We start from the raw sequence: 20,337 nt of genomic DNA, 5'->3' as shown, positions 1-20,337 counted from the left end.
TATAATCTGAATACTGATGTTAATGTTAGACATTTATTTGTTTATCAAGAGGAAAGTGTTCTGCTAATTTGTGGCGTTACCTTATCATAATCCAAAAAACCCATTCCATACAGCCAGAAGAGGATGGGCCTTCCCTCTGAGCTTGGTTCATATCCAGGTTGTTTCATTCTAATGAGTTTTTCCTTAACAATGTGCTACTGCTTTTCTAGGCCGTTACTGTTTTACAAAATACATTTGATTGATTGATTGATTGACATTCTAAAGGACAGAATGCAGTAGCATGTCCTGTTGAATATTTTTAAATAAATACTGCTTACATTTTTGTACATCACCAAACTCATTAAGCATCAATACAAGTCATCAATGTAGGGCAATCAACACAGAGAAAGGAGAAGATCCTCAAAAAATTCTACAGCTGCACCATCGAGAGCATCCTGACTGGTTGCATCACCGCCTGGTATGGCAACTGCTTGGCCTCCGACCGCAAGGCACTACAGAGGGTGGTGCGTACGGCACAGTACATCACTGGGGCCAAGCTTCCTGCCATCCAGGACCTCTATACCAGGCGGTGTCAGAGGAAGGCCCTCAAAATTGTCAAAGACTCCAGCCACCCTAGTCATAGACTGTTCTCTCTGCTACCGCACGGCAAGCGGTACCGGAGTGCCAAGTCTAGGTCCAAAAGACTTCTCAACAGCTTCTACCCCCAAGCCATAAGACTCCTGAACAGCTAATCATGGCTACCCGGACTATTTGCACTGCCCCCCCACCCCATCCTTTTTACGCTGCTGCTACTCTGTTAATTATTTATGCATAGTCACTTTAACTCTACCCACATGTACATATTACCTCAACTACCTCAACTAGCCGGTGCCCCCGCACATTGACTCTGCAACGGTACCCCCTGTATATATAGCCTCCCTACTGTTATTTTATTTTACTTCTGCTCTTTTTTTTCTCAACACTTTTTTTGTTGTTGTTTTATTTTTACTTTTTTTGTAAAAAATAAATGCACTGTTGGTTAAGGGCTGTAAGTAAGCATTTCACTGTGATGTCTGCACCTGTTGTATTCGGCGCATGTGACCAATAAAATTTGATTTGATTTTGATTTGATTTGAAAAACACGCAAACATCACCTCTCTCTCTCTCTCTGATAAACTGCGACATTAGCCTGTTAATAAATTAACTTCCCCTTTGGATTATAAGGTAATAGTTTTGGTGTAATTACAATAATTTGCTAATTATTCATGTTGCCAATTTTAATGGGGTCTTTGGTAATACTGGAGAACATTTGTATTCCTTGGTAATGACTGGAAGGTAAGGAGGAAACTGCCACTATTCCTTCTCATGAGAGGATGAAAATTGAAAGGGAAGATTTAGATCGAAAGCCTTCTCCTCCGGCCTTGTTTGGCCTGCCAGGTTAGCATGAATGATTTCTGTGGGGAGTTTATAATGGAGTTTCTAAATGAACAGGGTGTGAAAAGCCACTGATCCATCTTAATGATGTCTGAGTCCAGTGTAGCTCAGTTGGTAGAGCATGGCACTTGCAACGCCAGGGTTGTGGGTTCAATTCCCACGGGGGGCCAGTATGAAAATGTATGCACTCACTAACTGTAAGTCGCTCTGGATAAGAGCGTCTGCTAAATGACTAAAATGTAAATGTCTTAAGGATGACAGAAAGCCCTGGGAGATTCATATTATGATTAGTTTATTAATAGTGTATTAGCTACTTTATAATACACTCAGCTAAACAGGTCCCAGGTCTAAATAAAGATGGTCAACCATACTGTTTCAATATTGTAAAGTATTGCTCTGCATACAACTTTAAATACTCACAAATAAGGTGGCAAGAGCTATTTTTGTTTCCTCTCACAATAATGATTAGTTAAATCAGATGTGTTAGTTCAGGTTCCATATACACAAAGCCACCTGGCCATATAATCAAATTTATTTTGATCTAAAAGACTAAACTGATCCTAGCTAACGATCCTACTCTGACACTTTGTGACTACGAGCCCTGGACTGACTGTAACAATAGCCTATGACACTAAGGCCCTCCACAACCAGAATCAGCCACCCCTGGTCTTGTCTATTGTATACAATGAGAGATGATTGTCTCTTCAAGCTGAGCACTGCTTCCTTTACTACTGTCTTAGGGGAGGGCTACTCCTCTTCTACTGGATCCTTTACCACTGTCTTAGAGGAGGGCTACTCTTCTTCTACACTCTCCTTTACCACTGTCTTAGAGGAGAGCTACTTTTCTTCTACAGACTCCTTTACTACTAGCCAATGTACAAGGTCAGAATTCCTGAACATCCAATGTGGTTATATCCCCATGGTTACTTTGAGCCTGACCCTGAATAGATTGGTTTAACCTTGATTTACCCCATTTTTACACACACACACCAATGTACTACATTTTAGTTATTTAGCAGACGCTCTTATCCAGAGCAACTTACAGGAGCAATAAGGGTTAATTGCCTTGCTCAAGGGCACGTCAACAGATTTTTCACCTAGTCGGCTCGGGGATTCGAACCAGTGGCCTTTCAGTTACTGGCCCAACGCTCTTAACCGCTAGTCTACCTGCCGCCCCACTATTCACACGCACGCACAAATGCACTGACGAACACACACAGACGCAAATAAACACAATAACAGTCTGTCTATGATCTATATCTACTGTACGTTTATTTATATATGTATCTATATATTTACAATGGGAAAACCTTGTTACGAACACATCAGTGTTCTCTAAGCTTATCACTACAGTGCAGAAGGTACCACTGCACCATATTGGCTGAGGAGCCCTGTGAAAGATGGCAGTGTTTTCTTTATAGATGAATGCACTTCGATTTACTGTAAGGCAAGGCAGTGAACAGAGCGTTTGCTTTGGCAAGATACCAAGTTTTTCTGTACGTTTTTTCTGTTGCAGTGTAAATTCTTACAACAAACATATAATTTCTACATAAGCTCTCACTGTTATTGCAGTCATACTAACTCGTAACACTAATTGTTTAGCATGAAAAGAGTAGTTTTTCATCAACTCTATGAAACAGACTCGTGTTATGTGGTAAACACAATGACTCACAGAAATAATTGTTTGATTCTCGTTATAAACAGGGGAAACAAACATGATAATAACAAAAAAGCAAGCACTGTATAAATATAATAATCTGGGACGTGTTTTTTCTGCCACTAGCTCTGAATAGCAGGAGGAATTTGAAGTGAAAAGCACCATCATCTGTACAATAGTTCAGTTGTATATCTTTTCGTCCACTATTTGTCATTAAATGCTTCTCTCTCTCTCTCTCTCTCTCTCTCTCTCTCTCTCTCTCTCTCTCTCTCTCTCTCTCTCTCTCTCTCTCTCTCTCTCTCTCTCAGGTAGTGGCACCTCTTCAGCTGATGTTAAATAGGAGCATTCAATATTCTCATATCAGTGCCCTATCATCAAATAAGCTTTTACATTTTTTAACACACTGGTTCTTGTAAAAAAAAAAAGGCTTTAGAATATTTTATTAAACTAGAAAAATTGACTAAATTCTTTCATCATGGGTGGTTGATTTATGTAAATATTCAAGGTGAATGGTATGTACGTGTGCATGTGTGCACGTGTGTGTACATTTCTGTGTGTGTGTCTGTGTGGGAGAGAGAGTGTGCTTCAACATTTGAGTATGTCTCTCTGCCTGTCTCTTTCTCTATCTCCATCCCCCCTCCTTCAGTTGACGTTGATACCCTCGTCCAGCTGGTGGGAACGGGCAATAAGCGTGTTGAGCATCATCTGCAGATGCTCCGCCCTCATCTTGCTGATCTCCAGGACCTCCTCATGGTTCACCTTCTCTTCACGGCTGTAGTCCAGGGAGACCTTCACGATGGTAATAAAAATACATCAAGATGCTCCTGTACCATACTCAATAACTAGTCAACAGATGACAGAATAGAAATGCTGTGCTGTTCACAGTGTGTGCAGATAAGGTACATACAACGATATACAGCAATAAGAGAAGTCAATCAATACCTTGTTGGTGATGAGAGAGAGACCAAAGACCCTCAGGCCACAGTGCTTGGCCACTGTCACCTCTGGGACCGTACTCATGCCTATGGGGTAGAGGAAATGGGGTGGGGAGTGTAGACGGGGACAGGATCGGAGGTTGGCAGAGAGAGGGGTGGGAGGGTGAGGGGAGGGGAGGGGCAGAGAAAAAATACATGGAAATGGAAAAACATCCAACGGGGATGTGGGTGGCACTGGGTCATGCGTGTGTGTATGTGTGTGTGTGGAGAGGTGGTTATAGTATGCTGCATCATTAATAATCCCCTTTGTGTATTGCCCCCTGAGCTTTGGTCCCATTCCCTGAGCTTTGGTCCTGAGCTTTGGTCCCATTCCCACTGTTAGTATTTTATGGGAACACAGGCCAGATCTCACACATCATTAAAACCATGCTAAAAACATGGATACAACGTACACAGGCACATACTGTACGAATGCAAGGACGAAACATGTTTTACAGGCATAACCAAAAAGCATATATATTCAAAATACTTATTAAACCAAAGGACTCACTCACTCAAACACAGCCTCCACTAAGCTGAAACTCAAGCATGGTAAAGAAAAAACACCATATAAAAAATGATGGATTGGCAGGCCTGAATTCGACTCTCACATTAAAGATAACACTCACAGGAGTAATAACGCAATAGGTCACCAAAACAAGGAACCAAAATGGCTTTGCTTTGTCATCGCTTGGCTACAACAACAACAAGCTCTTAAGGTAATAAGCCGGCAAAATACATGTTCTTAGGGAGAGTGGATAATGAAAGAGGTCATGCGTTAGTTCCGCCCACTGTACATTGTTACAGATATTTGTTTGTGTTTTATTTTGATCCTGGATCAAATCATCAGACCAATTAGCATCACAGCATGTAGCAGCCTGTTGGTCTATCTGTTGACCTAATCGCTAAGCTAATTAGCATGAGTCGGCTCTGTTAGCAGAGCTAGCACCATCATTTATTAACGAGCTCAGCAGGGGTTTTTTTACGAGGGAGGTCCAATTAGAGCAGTGTTAATGAACTACAAAGGGGAAAAGGAGAGTGAGCAAGCCTCGTCTGTGTTTATATTGCCGTTAAACCGTGTTGTGGGCTGGTGGTCACTTGGCTCTCTGACAAAACATCCCCTTCCTGAGTTGATGCTTGATCTTGATCCAGCATTTTGAAACACAAGTTGTATTAAATATCTAGTTATTGTCCCTTTAAACTTAAATTGAACCATTTCCTAAAATTAACTGTAATTTGTTGCTCGAGTCATAGCCAGTTCTGGTGATGAAAACCTGTTTGTGGTTGTAGCCGTAGGCCTGTGTTGTCTCCACTCACCCACAGAGTCGCACCGCCTGTAACATGCGTGCCTCAGCGATGGTCTCGAAGTTGGGCCCGCTCACCATGCAGTACACCCCTTCCCGCACAAAGTTGGTATAGTCCAGCTCATGGCTGATATCCAGAGCTAGCTTCCTCAGGTCCTTACTGTAGGCATCTGACATGCAGGGGAACCGGATCCCAAACCTGGAGCAGAGCACAGCCAATCAATACTGGTTTATCGATGGGACATATGGAGCAAATACTATTGCAATGCATCGCTCCTAATCTACCAATAATCTGCTACTATTAATAATATGAATAATACTGTAATATAATACAGTTATATGTTAGTATACAGAGAATACAGGCAACTGCCAACATAAAGGAAACACCAACATAAAGTGTCTTAATAGGGCATTGGGCCACCACGAGCCAGAACAGCTTCAATGCACCTTGGCATAGATTCTACAAGTGTCTGGAACTCTATTGGAGGGATGCGACACCATTCTTCCACGAGAAATTCAATCATTTGGTGTTTTGTTGATGGTGGTGGAAAACGCTGTCTCAGGCGCCGTTCAATTGGGTTGAGATCTGATGACTGAGACGGCCATGACATATGATTTACATTGTTTTCATGCTCATCAAACCATTCAGTGACCGACCACTCGTGCCCGGTGGATGGGGGCATTGTCATCCTATTGGGGCAGAGCCATGGTAGCCAAAATAATAGCCTGCCCAGCATTTATATACATGACCCTCAGCATGATGGGATGTTATCTGCTTAATTAACTCAGGAACCACACCTGTGTGGAAGCACCTGCTTTCAATATACTTTGTATTCCTCATTTACTCAAGCGTTTCCATTATGTTGGCAGTTCCCTGTAGCTCTCTGAGCACAATGCTTGGAAATCACTTTACTAGTCAACATACAATATATTTGTCATTAATCTACAACCTCCTAGCTGTAAAGGGAAAATCTGTATTACAGGTTCCATGTAACCTCATGAGCTAGATAGATCACCTGAAGAGTATGTATTTCTTCCCCTCTCCCTCTCCCTCTCCCTCTCCCTCTCCCTCTCCCTCTCCCTCTCCCTCTCCCTCTCCCTCTCCCTGCTTCCTCTCCCTCTCCCTCTCCCTCTCCCTCCCCCTGCTTCCCCTTCCTGGGAGTATTTCAGTTCTCTCACTGACTGCAACCCTCTCTCTTTCCTTCTCTCCTCCCACCTTCGTGCTTCAGACTATACTACATTTTTCAACCTCTCTCCCCCACTCTCCCTCTCTCCCTGACTCTCCCTCCATCACTTCCACTCTCCCCCACCCCCCACCCCTCTCTCCGTCCCTCTTCCCGTCCCTCTTCCCTGCCTCTCTCCATCTCTCTGCCTGTATCGTTCATCATTGGAGCTGCACAGTGGGTGCCGTGCCCTCCTCCACCCCTCCCCCTCTCTCCTTACCTCCCCCTCTCTACCCTTGTCTCCCCTTTCTTCCCTCAATCTTTCTGTCTCCCTGTCTCTGGTTGTACCGTTCATCATTGGGGCCGCACAGAGGGTGCTGGCCGGCGAAGCCTGGCAGATTAATGTGGTCCTTAATGAGCATGATGTCGCCCACTTTGAAGTCCGGACACAGGCCCCCTGAGGCATTAGTCACAATGAGGGTCTCCACGCCCAACAGCTTGAAGATCCGGACCGGGAATGTGACCTGGGTGAGAAGAGGAGGGAGATGGAGAGGGAGAGGAGAGAAATATAGGTGGGAAGAGAGTCAGAGAGAGAAAGCAAGATAAATATGAGTATAGATGAGGGGAGGAGAAAGGAGTGGACGAGTGAACAGGAAAAGGGAGTTAGAGAGAAAGGGAGGGAGAGATAAATAGAGAAGAGAGGAAAGGAGGGGAGAGGTGAGGAGAATGTTACAAACACTTTATTGTACCATTAAGGGGAAGAGGAGAAATTAGACATAAAATGTTTGTATTATTCTCTGACCTCTCTTGGACCATTCTTTGTCCAAGAGATGATGTGCATACAATCTGCCACAAGCATGCAACCACAACTTGTAACTCTGTCACACTCACTTCTCTTTGGGGGGTTTATGAATTCAGGATCTTGATATAGAAATGCCAAATAGGGTACAGATGTAGGATCTTAATTTGATCACTGTGTTGCAGGAGAACTTTACTGAAATGCAGGAAATGTTTAACTTGTAGTGTATTTGAGTGCTGCAATAAAGATATTTTCATTTAAGTTCATTCACCAGAGTGCTGTCCTATTTTTGTTCTTTGCATTAAATATAATCCACATAATAATTAAAATGCCTTGTTATTTTCCTGCTGTAGCAAACTGGATCAAATTAAGATCCTACATGTAAGTCAGACCAGCAACATCCATTAACAGTGTGTGCGTGTGTGTGTGTGTGAGTGACTCATGAAAATGCAAATTTCTGTCAGCTTGCAAGCTAGGAGTGGCAACTGGGGAATATATTTATGCCAGATCACCTTTCTAGCCTCCCTCCCTCCATGTCTGTCCTTGCCTCACCTGGCATGTGTATTTGTGTGTGGCATAGGATATGTGATGTTTTTGTGTGTATACATGTTTATCTTAATTAAACATGCATGCCAATAACACTCAGCAGGCTCCAATAACAGCCACTATACAATACAGAACTAGCGCCAAGGCTAACTCCAGCTGCATGCTAGCAGTTTGTATGAAAGGCACCACTCACAGAGAGAGAGGAGGTCAGGGAGGGCTAACGAAGCAAGCCAGCTAATTAACCTTGCCATGCATCTCCTACCGACACACTGAGAGGAGAGATAACAGCTCACACCCTGATTACAAATCAGGGGGGAGGGAGGGAGAGAGCACTTGTGTGAGTGTGTTTGCGATTCCACAAAGCAAAACCATATTGCTTTTCTGCTATGTACCAGGCACTTGATGTAAACAACCCATTAATAAGAAAGTGTATCATAAAATATAGGAGTATGAAAAGGGAGATATACAATTGGTAGCAAACTAGTAGCATCACCACTCCTTCTAGATATTGACTGAGAATTCTCGCTGCAACATGTCTGTATTTGTTTTGTCTTTACCTAAACTCTTGTGAGAGTGGTGTGATGTTGGTGTCGGAGGTGTCAGATACAATGACTCATGGATGTGTCCCTGGGCTGATGGAGTGTATGGACACCCTGGTGTCCCTGTCACACATACTGGACTGCTGTCTGATAATGTTGGGAAAGAAAGGGAGCAGAACAGGGAAGACATGGAGAGGTGTGTGGAGATGAGAGTGGAGAGTGTGAGATTGTGTGGTGGTGGTGGTGGGGGTGGGGTGAAAGAGAAATTAAGAAAGAGAGAGAGAAAAGAAGGGAGAGAATGGGAGAAAGAGACAGGGAGAAAGACAAAGAGACAGACAGAGAGCGGGCAGATGGCAGAATGAAACCACAGCTGTATCGGTTGCATGTGCTCGGGTAAATTTAGCAGAAATCGATTTGTCGCCTTGTCTGGTGTACTGAGCCATAGGAAAGCGGTCCAACATTCACTTTAATCACACCTGTTCTTCTCTAACACCTTACACGTTGTGCTGCATGCTCAGTCAGCCCTCAAGATAGGAAACCTATCTACCGTGACTAGGGTTGCAAAGCTACCGGTAATTTACCAAAGTTACTGGAATTTTCTGTAATTTTATTAATTAACAGAACATCTATGGCAATGTACTGTAACTTTGGTATTTTATACTTGAATAAAACATTTTTTTTATTCATATAAAGTATTAATTTATTATATCGGTGTCCATATTGTCCATGTGTTTCTAGTAGATAGACCATATGGTTCAGGAGAAAATAGCCGAATTAATGAAAAAAGCATCTAATCAACAATGGCATTATTTTCAATTAACTCTGCAACTCTTCCAACTATTTACTTTTTTCACAACTGCAACCAGTTTGACGGCAACACATTGACAACAAATACATATTGACATAGTAAAATAAATAAACGTTTGTAAAAAATATATAAATGATATTTCATGCTGAAACCCTCATATTAAATACACTACATTTTACATTTTTGTAATTTAGCAGACACTCTTATCCAGAGCAACTTACAGTCATGTGCGCATACATTTTTACGTATGGGTGGTCCCGGGGATCGAACCCACTACCCTGGCGTTACAAGCTTCGTACTTTTTCGTACTGGTCCCCCATGGGAATCGAACCCACAACCCATGCTCTACCCACTGAGCCACACTTGACATTAAGTTCATGGTTTATATTTAAGATAATGTTTACAGCTTTGTCATTCAATTGTTTTTTAAATTGAGGGCATAATTTGGTCTGTCGTTCTCTCTCTCTCCCTATAAACTGTCACCAAAGCCTCTTGCGGTGTAAGATACTTCTGAATGTCCAATGGCGAGGCTGCAACCTAAGCCCTCCTCTGTGGTCACAGTCAATGAGAACCTGATAACATGTCTACTGTCTAGCACCTGGGAGGTAGAGATGCTGCTTCCATATCTCATCATAATTACACATCTTTAGACTGTCTCCTGCTGTTGTCATAGACTGTTATATAATATGTCTATACTTTCGCTGTCCAATGAAATCTAGGTCAATAGGAACTAATGATTGTCTGGAATATTCAGAATCAAGGATGAGAATGAGCAATGTCTTTTTTTTTTTTTACTAGTGCTATTGATTGACAGGTACAATGTGGTGACCCTAAGTGAAAGCCCAAAAAGCCTGCGCATCACTAATGTGCCGGTGTCCGGCAGCCATGATGGTTGACTCTAATACATCATGTCATGTTGTCAACGTCGCAATTGCTCTGAGAATTCCCCTCGCACACTCCGGACAACAGAAGATTCCATAGCAATTTACCAAGGGTAACAAGGGTCTAGAGCAGGGTTGCCAAACCCTGTTCCTGGAGAGCTACCCTCCTGTAGGTTTTCGTTCCAACCCCAGGTGTTACTAACCTGATTAATCTTATCAACCTGCTAATTATTAGAATCAGGTGTGCTAGATTAGGGTTGTAGCAAAAACCTACAGGACGGTAGCTGTCCAGGAACAGGGTTGGGCAGACCTGGTCTAGAGGGTCTAGAGAGGGTTGCAGTTATGCTGTCTTAATCAAAACAGTGTAAGGAAAGGACTCATTTAACTCTGGAGTGACATCATAAATATGCAGTGCTACAACTGATTGACTGGTTGACTGGGGCTGTAAGTCGTGACCAAGCAAAAACCTACATATAGAAAGTTGCTGCTTTGAAATTATTTTATATACAAACAAGTGTCACAACACAGGTGCCATAAACGCCTGCTGGTACATACCTCTCATCCACTCACCATTTGGCCCAACATCCTTACAAGCGGTTTGAGAAAATTGCTTCATTCTTAAATGACATTTCTTTGTACAAGTTTCTGAAAAATACTACATTTCATTGGCATTTTGTTCAATTCACACTGAATGACCCAACAATGACCTCATTGATGCATTTTTAAGAAACAGTGCCCAGATCAGTGGCGACCCTGTCCTAAACTTTGTTTGTTAAAATATACAGCCTTGTGCAGAGTCAGCAGTTCCCAGGCTGGTTTCAGCTATCGTCCGACTTTCCTGATTGTGACAGATAAAGTTAATGGGCCAAGGCCGGAGCTGCCAGCCCCTCTCGGTTATACAAATAGGAGGAGTGCTCCTTCAGTTAACATGACCTTGCTGAGCCACAATGGAGAGTGTTTAGCGTTCCAAAAGAAAGGACCCATTTAGTTTGACTCTTTTCCTTCTTTATGATGGCTAATATAAGCAAAGCGCACACACTGGTGATTAATATTTGTCTCGCCGTAACAGGAATATGTAAGAGTTATAAATGAGCAGAGACTGGGTTGAATGTGATGTTTCCCTGATCTCAAAGGGTAGAGCAGCAAGGTAAAAGAGTAGAAACAGTAGTAGTGTAAAGCAAATGTCAATGTTGGATGTTTAAAATGTGGCCTATACCAAAATAATATAGATGGATATGTGTAACATTTGGGAGTCTCTAAATGTTTGTGGTCCTTTGTAGCTCATTTTGTAGCTCAGTTGGTAGAACATGAATCTTGTAATGTCAGGGTAGTAGGTTCGATTCCTGGGACCACCCATATATGTAAAGTATATGCCCGCATGACTGTAATTCGCTTTGGATAAAAGCATCTGCTAAATGGCATATATTATTATATTATTACCTGTTCATCGGTCAGACACTGTATTTGGACTTACCTTACAGAGTGAATAGCCCTCGTAGAGATGGAATCTTCCCTGCATGAAGACGCAGGATTTGCCTTTTAGAATACCAAACACCAGACACCCCTCATGACCCGGGACTGCGAGAGACACAGAACACCAGCATATTCTGTCACGGGAGGTTAGCGATACAGCATGTCTCATGTAGGGTTAGAAAATACAAACAGTGAATTGATGTTTTATTCATGTTTAATTTCACAGAAGATGTCTGATTTGTGTTTTTCATACTGCTGTATTGAAATACGCTCTGCATGGACCACTGTGTACATACATACAATGGGACCTACCCTCCATATGCTGTAGTAGATACTCAAAATGCATGGTTATGGAATATGAATGAGATAAGTGTGTTTGCAGTTGAAAATAAATAATAGAACAGATCACAAAGCCTATACTTAAGCAATAAGGCCCGAGGAGGTGTGGTATGTGACCAATATACCACGGCTAATGGCTGTTCTTATGCACGACGCAATGCAGAGTGCCTGGATACAGCCATTAGCCGTGGTATGTTGGCCATATAGCACAAATCCCTGGGGTGCCTTATTGCTATTATAAACTGGTTACCAATGTAATTAGAACAGTAAAAACAAATGTTTTTGTCAATCAGCATTCAGGGCTCGAACCACCCAGTTTATAATGTCACATAATAATAATATGCCATTTAGCAGACGCTTTTATCCAAAGTGACTTACAGTCATGCATGCATACATTTTTTGTGTATGGTTGGTCCCGGGGATCGAACCCACTACCTTGGCGTTACAAGCGTCGTGCTCTACCAGCTGAGCTACAGAGGACCACACATAGACTACGTAGATCACACATAGACTATATACAGTGCATTTGGAAAGTATTCAGACCCATTGACTTTTTCCACATTTTGTTACGTTACAGCCTTATTCTAAAATTGATTAAATCGTTTTTTTCCCCTCAACAATCTACACACAGTATCCCATAATAACAATGCAAAAACAGGTTTTTTGACATTTTTGCAAAAAAACTACAAAAACAAAATGTCTATATTCATTTACATAAGTATCCAGACCCTTCACTCAGTACTTTATTGAAGCGCCTTTGGTAGCGATTACAGCCTCAAGTCTTCTTGGGTATGACGCTACAATCTTGGCACACTTGTATTTGGGGAGTTTCTCCCATTCTTCTCTGCAGATCCTCTCAAGCTCTGTCAGGTTGGATGGGGAGCGTGTCGCTGCACAGGTATTTTCAGGTCTCTCCAGAGATGTTTGATCGGGTTCATGTCCGGGCTCTGGCTGGACCACTCAAGGACATTCAGAATTCAGAGACTTGTCCTGAAGCCACTCCTGCGTTGTCTTGGCTGTGTGCTTAGGGTTGTTGTCCTGTTGGAAGGTGAACCCTTCACCCCAGTCTGAGGTCCTGAGCGCTTTGTAGCAGGTTTTTATCAAGGATCTCTCTGTACTTTGCGCCGTTCATCTTTCCCTCGATCCTGACTAGTCTCCCAGTCCCTGCCGCTGAAAAACATCCACACAGCATGATGCTGCCACCACCATGCTTCACCGTAGGGATTGTGCCAGGTTTCCTCCAGACGTGACGCTTGGCATTCAGGCCAAAGAGTTCAATCTTGGTTTCATCAGACCAGAGAATCTTGTTTCTCATGGTCTGAGAGTCCTTTAGGTGCCTTTTGACAAACTCCAAGTGGGCTGTCATGTGTCTTTTACTGAGGAGTGGCTTCCGTCTGGCCACTCTACCATAAAGGCCTGATTGATGGAGTGCTGCAGAGATGGTTGTCCTTATGGAAGGTTCTCCCATCTCCACAGAGGAACTCTGGTGCTCTGTCAGTGACCATCAGGTTCTTGGTCAACTCCCTGACCAAGGCCCTTCTCCCCCGATTGCTCAGTTTGGACGGGCGGCCAGCTCTAGGAAGAGTCTTGGTGGTTCCAAACGTCCATTTAAGAACGATGGAGGCCACTGTGTTCTTGGGGACCTTCAATGCTGCAGAAATGTTGGGGTACCCTTCCCCAGATCTGTGCATCGACACAATCCTGTCTCGGAGCTCTACAGACAATTCCTTCAACCTCATGCCTGGTTCTTGCTCTGACATGCACTGTCAACTGTGGGACCTTATATAGACAGATGTGTGCCTTTCCAAATCATGTCCAATCAATTGAATTTACCACAGGTGGACTCCAATCAAGTTTTAGAAACATCTCAAGGATGGTCAATGGAAGGATGCACCTGAGCTCAATTTCGAGTCTCATAGGAAAGGGTCTGAATACTTATGTATATAAGGTATTTCTGTTTTTTATTTTGAATACATTTGCAAAGATTTTCGCTTTGTCATTATGGGGTATTGTGTGTAGATTGATGAGGAAATTTTTTTATTTTATCCATTTTAGAATAAGGCCTTAAAATAACAAAATGTGGAAAAAGTAAAGGGGTCTGAATACTTTCCGAATGCACTGTAATACTCAGGAGAGCATGCAGTTTAGGAACAGTATCTGTGCTATTGAAATATGAGTGTAAGTCATCCACAGTCAAATGTAAACTGTAATTGTCTGTTTAGTACCCTTCTTTATAGTGGGGATGATGGCTGAGACTACAGCAGAGTTATGTTTGGTGGTGTGGAGATTATGTTCATTTGACCCTGAGTTTTGTCAGAGACGATTTGTTGAAAAGTGTTGCGTAGTGAGCTAGGACCTGAATCATTACAACACTGACTTTCTTCTCTTCTGTCAGAGGTTGATGGATGGCAGAGGGAAGTTTAGGGGGAGGATGGTGCCAGTTATTACTCATTCCATTGAAGTTACTTCAGAATCCATTCCATTGCTGCATTAACTTGTTTTAATGAGTGTAACTGGATGTCGTTTTATAAAGATTTGGTGTGAGTGACCAAACAAATAATGTATTTCTAAGGATGCACTATCATACTGGTTATCAAAGCCTTTATTTGGATACTGCTATGTGTTATGTTTTTTGGATTTGATTTAATCTGGCCCTATGTTTTTAAAGGTTATTGGATAGGCAATAAAACTGTATTTGTTTGCTGTTACAGGTTCCCACAGCATAGCACCTGTTCACAGGCAAACAACAATATTTGTATTGTCTGAAATCACACTCATTTAGAATGTTTGCGAATCATTTTGCTCTCCATTTAATTGACCAAAACGAGAAGGCTAGTGCTGCACTGAACATCGATTAGTGTTTTCAATGGGCTTCTCTCTGACAAGCTTAAATTAACTAGAAGATAATGGGGAAGACTGCAACACAAACCAAACCTGAATTGAAGGTAATTTAAAAAATGTCAGCTCTGTCTAATGAAGGCAACATTGTCAAATAATGTTAATTCAAGGCTTCTCATTTGTTTATTCATGATGGTATTGTTGTCCAAAGACACAACAAAAGCTGGTTACTAGACAGGAGGCTATGGTTTTTCTGCAAAGACAAAGACCCACCTTACTCTAATGATAATAGGAAAATGAACATTTGAGCGCTTATGAAGACATTTTATATTCACCTCCACATGATGAATATTTAAATATGTCCATGAGATCATAATAAGAATTCCATGTGGCAGATATTAGGGCCTATTTTTACTCAAGTTATAATATTTTATTCATGGGGCGTAGTTATTCATTCTTGGTTCATTTTCCCGCTAGCTGGTTATGATTTGTTAAGCCTTGCAACATTTTGACAAACACACACAGAAATCCCAAATGCATTTCAGCATGTAAATAATAAAATACTTAGCTGCAATGGTGTGTCAGCGGAATCATTGAGGAAAATGTAAATTCCTCAGCTGTGCAGGCATAATTAAGAGCACTACACAGGTTCACCTGTTTGCTGGGTAGAGACTACATTATACTATAATTAGTCTCATATCAATATTATCATGACACATTATATGTTTGTGACAGTGACGTCATCTCACCTGTGCTGACGGGGAAGTTGGGGATATCTGCGTAAGGGAAGGTCTGTTTGTTGGTAACACCGTCGGCGAGAAGGCCCAGGCCAGAGCCACACACAACTGCGATCTTAGGCCTGTGTCTCGTCCGGCTCAGAAGCCATTCTGTCGTCTGATTGTAGTCTTCAAAAGAGCAACAGCTAGGAGAGATGACACTCATGTCATTATTTTTAAATGGACTGCCTGACTACACACCATGTAGAGCAGGGGTTGGCAACAGGTGGCCCACGGGCCAAAACCGGCCCGCAAATGTGTTTTTTGGGGGGGATTTTACTTTTTGGTAAAAAAAAGACAGTAAAATCACCAGGAATTCAGCAAAAAATGTGTTTAATTTAGGAAATCTGTTCCCAAGCATTCCCACAAATAAAAAAAGAGACGTGATCGTGTCTTCATTTAATCAAGGCATGAAATGATTGTTATTTTCAAATACAAATCTAGTTTTGGGCTTAGTTGTGGTCAATTTGCAGTGCATAAATTATTTTAATTATGTTCTGGCCCCCCAACCATCCGCTCCGATAAAAATGGCCCGCGGCTGAATCTAGTTGCCTACCCCTGATGTAGAGACAGAGGCTTAATTCCAAATTAACCCCTTGTCTCTACCACTCAAAATGTAATGTGGATATGAAAGGATTAGGTATGAGCAATATGGTAATAGTTCCACCTTACCTTCTGATAGACTATGTGAATCTTCTTTTGCCATATTGTGTAACACCTTCTATATCCCTTTCAGAACAAGTCCCTAGGTGGTAGTGACAAGCAGTTAATTTTGAATTGGGCAATTAAGTGAATTGGGCAATGGAGTAAGGTATTGCTCAACTTTATAATTGGTTAGATAGAACTAAAACACACTTGCAATAGATGAAGAAGATACTGACTGTATCCTTCTAGGAACAATATTCTTTATCATCGAAAAATGACGCACGGTAGATGAGATAACATATCTACTTACATCTTTGTTTACAATGCCTTCAGAAAGTATTTATACCCCTTGACTTATTCCACATTTTGTTGTGTTACAGCCTGAATTCAAAAGGAATGACTTTTTTTTTTCTCAACCATCTACACACAATAACCCATAATGACAAAGTGACATTTTTGCTAATTTATTGACAATTAAATACAGAAATACCTCATTTACATAAGTATTCACACCCCAGAGGAAGGCCCAAACAATTGTCAAAGACTCCAGTCACCCAAGTCATAGAGTGTTCACTCTGCTATCGCATGACAAGCAGTACCGGAGCGCCAAGTCTAGGTCCAAAAGGCTCCTTAACAGCTTCTACCCCCAAGCCATAAGACTGCTGAACAATTAATCAAATGGCCACCCAGACTATTTATATTGAATCCACCCCCCACCCCCCCAAAAAAAATTACCTTGACTAACCTGTACCCTCGCACATTGATTCGGTACCGGTGCCCTCTGTATATAGCCTCGTTATTGTTATTTTATTGTGTTACTTTTTATTTTTTACTTTAGCTTATTTAGTAAATATTTTCTTAACTCTATTTCTTGAACTGCATTGTTTGTTAAGGGCTTGTAAGTAAGCATTTCACGGTAAGGTCTATACCTGTTGTATTCGGCGCATGTGAAAAATAACATTTGATTTGATTTGAGTCAATACCTTATAGAAACACCTTTAGCAGTGATTACAGCTGTGAGTCTTTCTGGGTAAATCTCTAAGAGCTTTGAACAGTGAATTGCTTAGCAATTTTTTTTGCAGTATAACTTTAGTGCCTTGTTGCAAACAGGATGCATGTTTTGGAATATTTATATTCTGTATAGGCTTCCTTCTTTTCTCTCTGTCAGTTAGGTTAGTATTGTGGAATAACTACAATGTTGTTGATCTATCCTCAGTTTTCTCCTATCACAGCCATTAAACTCTGTAACTATTTTAATGTCACCACTGGCCTCATGGTGAAATCCCTGAGTGGTTTCCTTCCTCTCCGGCAACTTAGGAAGGACTCTTGTATCTTTGTAGTGACTGGGTGTATTGATACACCATCCACCAATAGGTGCCCTTCTTTGCGAGGCATTGGAAAACTTCCCTGGTCTTTGTGGTTGAATCTGTGTTTGAAATTCACTGCTCGACTGAGGGACCTTACAGATAATTGTATGTGTCGGGTACAGAGATAAGGTAGTCATTCAAAAATCATGTTAAACGCTAGTATTACACACAGAGTGAGTCCATTCAACTAAGCACATTTTTACTCCTGAACTTATTTAGGCTTGCCATAACAAAGGGGTTGAATACTTATTGACTCAAGTAAAAATGTCTAAAAACACAATTTCACTTTGACAATATGGGATATTGTGTGTAGACCAGTGACATAAACTCTCAATTTAATCTATTTTAAATTCAGGCTGTAACACAACAAAATGTGGAAAAAGTTGAGGGGTGTGAATACTTTCTGAAGGCACTGTATATCCAAAGTATATACCTAAGGTTATATTGTGTAAGACAACTTCTAAGAAGCCTTGGTAAAGGTTCTATGGTGTTATAAAATATTATCTTGACAGGGGACATACAATCAAAGTAAGAGAAAATATCTATTACATTTCACACAAACTTTATGGATGTTGTCTTTTTATGTCTTAATATCAAATTAGAAGTGCACACCTTATTACAAGTTACAACGCAACAAATTCGAATAAGGAACAGTTTCGTTTTCCTTCATTATGATCAAACAGGAATAACTCCAACTAATAAATCAATGGAGGCATGGGAGGAATAACTGAAACAAGTGAGGAGATCTCACTGCTCTTTTGAAATGGGGTGCCTGACCTGAGGAAACATATTCAAAGCAATTGTTCCACAGATTGTCAACCCCTGAGTGGTATTTTAACATAGCCTGTTTCCAATTCAAATCCAATTTAGCCTCTTGTATTCACTGAGTGCACAGCATGTGACCTGACTTGTAAGTTGTTCTGATATAGGCCCCCTCGGAATGTGTGTGTATTCAAAAGCAAGACTGAATAATAACTATCATATCCTGCTAACCTGCAGTCTATGACTCTCTGTGACTGTTTATTCCCCTCAGATTCACATTTTCAAATGTTCCTTAGTAAGTCCCTCATAAAGCCTTTATAACTGCTAGTATGTTTGTTTTAAACAAACTTATTGAATATATGTAACAATTCCATTTTCGTTTCATAATTTATGGGAAACAAATCGAAATGTGTGTATTCACTGTCATCCCTGCATCAAAGTTGTGGTTATGCTTAGTAAACCAATCAATTGAACTGGAAATATTGTCTAATGTGTGAAATATGAAGAAGAAAATAACATTTACCATTCTGTACTTCCTTTGGTATGCATGATCCACAAACAGGTCTGGCAGGTGCAGTCTGGTGGAGAGTTTAGAAATAATCAAAGCAGGCAACGATAGATAGAGTTAAGAGATAGCATGAGGGAGTGAGATAGTGCCACTCAACATTGTGTGGAACCTTTTCATTGGTTGATTTTGAGGTGGGAGATAGTGTGGGATATATTCTTGGATTCCTGGAGAAAAAAACGTGCCGAGTCACATGGAGATGTCTCCCACGTCCTCGTGGGATGCAAAGGTTCGATGTGATAAGGGTACAAGCAAATAATTACAGGGTTTCCCAATGTTCTTTTACCTATTTGAAGTCACGTTCATAGTGAAAGTACATTTGTTTAACAAATCGGAAATGACCTTACTACAATACTCACTAACAAATATTAAGTAAATATGTCTAACTTATTTGATATCAGTTTAAGCAATTTTACTAATGGGTTGTTTATTACAGCATAGGATTATTAATTGCTGTTATTTGTGAAATGGGGCAAAACCATATTCATTCAGGTGGCCAAAGGTGGGTTGGTGGGGACATCTCTGGGTAAATGTCTGGTGTCTGTCACCATATGCCACCATCATCCTAGTCAGCTGTTGTCTGTGACCCTTGACCTTTCATTCTGCTAACACCTCCACATGTCTTCAGACACATCTGGCTCCCATCCATACATAGCATGGACTTTGCGTGAGAGATTGGTGTGCACATAGCACACAACCATATTTTGACTAGATAGTGTTGATGCCCTGAGTTCAAGGTAAAACCAGTCAATGAGTAACATTAGGTTACATAACATTATATGATGCACTCTTACATGAGGGTTACTAAGGAACTGAACAAATCTACAGGATTCCAAGGTACAGACACATTTCCAAAACATTTGATGTTTGATTATTGAGTAGAAAGGTATGGGTTCAGTATAAACTTGTGTATAGTATTTAGTAAATCATTAGTTATAAAGAATGCTAAACAGCTAGTGGCAGGAGTAGGTATTACAGGGGATTTACATCGATCAGGATTCAGGACTTATCATCTACATTTACATTTGAGTCATTTAGCAGACGCTCTTATCCAGAGCCACTTCTAATTAGTGAGTGCATACATTTTTCATACTGGCCCCCCGTGGGAAACGAACCCACAACCCTTGCGTTGCAAGCGCCATGCTCTACCAACTGAGCTACAGGAGGACATTTAATTAGACAGTTTGCCTTGCTGGGATATGAAAGGAGTACACTGATATGGTTATTACAGTCATTAACATACCTTTAATTATTGCTCCCTGTAGGTTGAGGTTGACTTTAGTACTGTGCCAGATTTGGTCTATGGAGGGGAATCCAGACAGCTGATTATCCTGATGAAAACCCAACAGATGCTGTGTGTGTGTGTGTGTGTGTGTGTGTGTGTGTGTGTGTGTGTGTGTGTGTGTGTGTGTGTGTGTGTGTGTGTGTGCATGCCATGTTCATTGTGTATGATTTTGGATGAGCGGTGGGATAACCTAACTCTACTCT

The 20,337-nt window shown here is 41.4% G+C and overlaps 1 pseudogene; it reads right to left on the bottom strand.

Annotated features, from left to right (window-relative positions):
• Positions 1–2,661: 2,661 nt before the first annotated feature.
• On the bottom strand, positions 2,662–18,928 carry LOC123484457 (annotated as a pseudogene).
• Positions 18,929–20,337: the final 1,409 nt, after the last annotated feature.

The sequence above is a fragment of the Coregonus clupeaformis genome, unplaced genomic scaffold, assembly GCF_020615455.1.
Source record: "Coregonus clupeaformis isolate EN_2021a unplaced genomic scaffold, ASM2061545v1 scaf0322, whole genome shotgun sequence".
In the NCBI taxonomy this organism is placed as follows: Eukaryota; Metazoa; Chordata; class Actinopteri; order Salmoniformes; family Salmonidae; genus Coregonus; species Coregonus clupeaformis.
This window is presented reverse-complemented; position numbering and strand designations above follow the sequence as displayed.